Raw genomic sequence first — 4,869 nt, 5'->3', positions numbered from 1 at the left:
CAAGCACAACCCAAACCCGCTGGGTTGAAATAACCCAACACTGTGGTTGTACAATATTGTCAAAATTACCCAAATTGGATTATTTTTTAACCCAGCATTTTTTAGAGTGTAACAGTAATTCATTTTGGAAAAATAATATGAATTGCCATATTAGGCATAATTCAATTTCTACCTTTTAAGATGCCAAAATAAAATATTTTCAGTATCCTAATTTGTTTTGTTCTAAGTTTTTCTGATTGTTTCAGTGCAACAAGCTTCAAACAAAGGACTTCCACATGGCAGCCATCTCCAACTGTTCACTCAAAAAGACAATATTTCTGAACTGGGTATGTTTGATTTTTGTTTTAATTATTACACATTTGTTAATTATCTTTAAACTTCCATTGGTTGAAATCTACTGCTCATGTAAATAATTCTGTAGTTGCCCATTTAAACATTCTAAGGTCAACATCCCCATAGTGTTCACATTTCTCTCATGTAAATGTTTCAGCTTCATAAAAATATGAAATAAACAATTGTTTTGGGAAATATCCAGTCTGCTGTTTGCTGTATTGAATACATTTTTATCTGTTAAGACACTGAATACATGTTGTTTGTTTAGTTTCTTCTATGAGAAGTTAACTTTACATTTTGTGATTTGGTTAATGTAGATACAACATTTCAATGTTAACACACAGTAACCAAAAACTTGATCTACAGTGCATTCGGAAAGTATTCAGACCCCTTCGCTTTTTCCACATTTTGTTACGTTACAGCGTTATTGGATTAAATATTTTTCTTCCCTTGTCAATCTACACACAATAGCCCATAATGACAAAACAAAAATAGGTTTTTTAGAAATGTTTCAAATGTATTAAAAATTAAAACAGAAAAACCTTATATACTTAAGTATTCAGACCATTTACTATGAGACTGGAAATTGAGATCAGGTGCATCCTGTTTCCATTGATAATCCTTGAGATGTTTCTACAACTTGATTGGAGTCCACCTGTGGTAAATTCAATTGATTGGACATGATTTGGAAAGGTACACACCTGTCTGAATAAGGTCCCACAGTTGACCCTGCATGTCAGAGCAAAAACCAAGCCATGAGGTCGAAGGAATTGTCTGTAGAGCTCTGAAACAGCAGTGTCGAGGCACAGATGTGGGGAAGGGTACCAAAAAATGTCTGCAGCATTGAAGGTCCCCAAGAACACAGTGGCCTGCATAATTCTTAAATGGAAAACGTTTGGAACCATCAAGACTCTTCCTAGAGCTGGCAGTCCGGCCAAACTGAGCATTTGGGGGAGAAGGGCCTTCGTCAGGGAGGTGAGAAAGAACCCGATGATCACTCTAACAGAGCTCCAGAGTTCCTCTGTGAAGACGGGAGAACCTTCCAGAAGGACAACCATCTCTGCAGCACTCCACCAATCAGGACTTTATGGTAGAGTGGCCAGACAGAAGCCACTCCGCAGTAAAAGGCACATGACAGCCCACTTAGAGTTTGCAAAAAGGGACCTAAAGGACTCTCAGACCATGAGAAACAAGATTCTCTGGTCTGATGAAACCAAGATTGAACACTTTGGCCTGAATGGCAAGCGTCACGTCTGGCGGAAACCAGGCACCACTGATCACCTGGCCAATACCATCCCAACGGTAAACCATGGTGGTGGCAGCATCATGCTGTGAGGAATTTTTCAGCGGCAGGGACTGGGAGACTAGTCAAGATCAAGGGAAAGATGAACGGAGCAAAGGACAGAGAGATCCTTGATGAAAACCTGCTCCAGAGTGCTCTGGACCTCAGACTGGGGCGAAGGTTAACCTTCCAACAGGACAATGACCCAAAGACAATGCAGGAGTGGCTTCTGGACAAGTCTCAATGTCCTTGAGTGGCCCAGCCAGAGCCTGGACTTGATCCTGATCAATCATCTCTGGAGAGACCTGAAAATAGCTGTGCATCAACGCTCCACATCCAACCTGACAAAGTTTGAGAGGATCTGCAGAGAAGAATGAGAGGATCTCCCCAAATACAGGTGTTCCAAGCTTGTAGAGTCATACCCAAGAAGACTCGAGGCTGTAATCGCTGCCAAAGGTGCTTCAACAAACTACTGAGTAAGGGGTTTGAATACTTCTGTAAATGTAATATCACTTTTGAAAATTTCTAAACACCTATTTTTGCTTTGTCATTATGGGGTATTGTGTTTAGATTGATGAGGGAAAAAAACAATTGAATCCATTTTAGAATAAGGCTGTAACGTAAAACAAAATCTGGAAAAAGTGAAGTGGTCTGAATACTTTCCGAATGCACTGTATTTTACATATTCTTGCAGAGTTTGCAGCAAACAGTAGAATGTTCGCCACAAGTTTACCATAAGTTCACAAGTTTACCAAGTTCACAGTTTGCCCAAAAAATGAATTTGCATGTGAAAATATGAGCTTGCTGCAAATTTGTGACAAATTGGCCAAAGGTTTTCCACAACTGTTTGCCAGAAGCCATTTTTTTCAGTAAGGGCTGTCGCATGTTCTCATAGTCATAGCAACCAGGCAGGAAGCAGGATGACATGGTCAAATGAGGGCAAAATGATAAAAACAATATAATGAAATGACAAAACGGTACAGTTTCCATCATTGTTAACAACAGGATAAATATAGCTGTTTAACCAGCACAATGTTATGCTGTATCTAACAAGGTGTTACATTGATACATTCCAGACCCTCAGGTGGCTGGACAGGCCACAGGAGATTAGCTTACTTTTCTGAGTTCTGACTAAGTCACTTGGAAGTATTGGGGGAGACGTTGTTTTATTGGGGAGACACGGTTTTATTTCCAGTCAACTAATCAAAATAATATAAACCTTTTTCATTTGGAAGAATATAACTTATTAATTAATTAATGAGATTAGAACAATCTTATTTTATGATACATAAGACCCCATTAGTTTCACACAGTGTGAGTCTGATGTAATGGGGAGCCTGTAAAGATACTGAGTGTTGTTTTTTTGGTTGCTGATTTCAGTTGAGAATGCACAGAGAGAGGAGTTTAAAATAATCAAAGTTGAGAAGATCTCATATGTATTTTGTGACTGCACTTAATTCAAAGATGTCATATGTTGTTTGTATGATGATGACATATGAACATCTTCCAGGATACTTAATAAGGTGTCTGTTTTGTATTACACGTTATATTTTCCATTTCAGAAAACTGTATTACAGAGTTATCAGGTGAGGAACTGTTTCAGGAATGGTAATGCGTCAGCGATACATTTTTCTACCGATTTCTTCTCTTCCATATGTTTTTCTGAGCTCAAGGCTATATGACCCAGCGTCATCTTTCAGATCAGAAAGCGCTGTACTCAGAATGGTGCAGTCACAATGACCAACAACTCAAGACTTCAAGGACACAAGGATGATTCAAACTGAATGAATCTATACCCGAGTCATACCGAGCTGAAAAGTAAGACTGGGACAAAAAAATATATAAAGTTCTATGGAACCTTAGACTATCAATATGAAACAAAGCATTGCAAACGGAATAAACTAAGCTATTTGGCAGCATGTAAAGATTAATGCCCAAGCAATGACTAAGTGCATGTTTCTGACTATCCATAACAGGTGAGTTGAAGGGGCAATTAGTCTCGCTTCACCAAACTCACGGGTCTACGAGCAGCCAACAAGAACATAGGGTGGTATATGATTTATGAAACACAAGGCCACATGTCTTCACTGCTGTCTGGCTTTGCTTCTGAGCACAGGCAGGAGAAATAGAGCATATCATTCCACATCAAAGCAGGTCCTATCCTGTCCAACTCTACTGTAGATCAGCGTCTTTCAACTCACAAGGCTTCATCCTCTAACCGTTACAAGACTCACTGCGTGTGGCCCAAATTGGCACCCAAATTGGCCTTATTGTGGCCTTAAGCTCCACAGGGAACGAAGACAAGTTAGTGGCTACGTCTCATTGGTCAAAAAGTAGTGGATTACTTTGGGTAGCCATTAACTCTTTCTTCGTTCCCTGTGGAGCATTACGCCACAATAAGCTCATGCCATCCCACAGATCTATCTTTTAGAGGCACTGTTGGATAAACTACAGCAGTGTTTGTCAACTCCAGTCCTGGGGACCTACAGTTAATAAGCACAATTGTTACGATCGTCCTGAGGTGACTGCAGAAAGGTTACACAGAATCTGGAATCAGAGAAAGTTACTTAGAATCCATAATCGGACAGAAAGTTGGGTGAAGTTTATCACTGTTTTCCCCTGACATTTTGTAGTTTGAAATTCTGTCTGGGTACTTTAAATCAAACAAAAACAGAGATGATGGCTGCTAGTGACATTGTCTTGGCAGGACAGCTTCCAAAGAGACATATATATGCATTATATCTCAACCTAAGGACTGCCTTGAAGTTGTTTTTTTTTGGGAAAGGTTTCAAAGACTCACTCCACAGATAAATGTGGTGCAGAAAGAGTGTGAGAGATTATTTTAAAGACAGATATTCAATAATAAAACAGACAGGATGAGGAAGCTGACTGACACAATCAGTGGAGATTTACCCATGAGTCATTGGGCTGAGGGAGTCACACTGGACAGTTAGTCTTCGCACATACAAAAAACAACAACCACAGTAGACATATTGAACAAATCATTGTTCATTTTGTGACTGGTGCAAATGTAAATTACATTATACACCAGTTAAAAATATAACTAACTGCCTCAATTATTCAGTGGACAAGCGTCCTAAACCAAGAGCCCTTTATTGAAATAAAAGGCTCTAACGAAACCCATGGCTTTGCTGCCACCTGGAGGTCACGTCTTCTAATTCATTTTGTAAAACTACTAGTGGGCGGGTACGAACGCAACAGTCTTAGCAAGTGCAACGTCATCATTGCGTAAA

This window comes from Salvelinus namaycush, chromosome 11, assembly GCF_016432855.1.
Source record: "Salvelinus namaycush isolate Seneca chromosome 11, SaNama_1.0, whole genome shotgun sequence".
NCBI classification, from domain to species: Eukaryota; Metazoa; Chordata; class Actinopteri; order Salmoniformes; family Salmonidae; genus Salvelinus; species Salvelinus namaycush.
The sequence above is the reverse complement of the archived record's forward strand: the minus strand, read 5'-3'. Positions refer to the sequence as shown.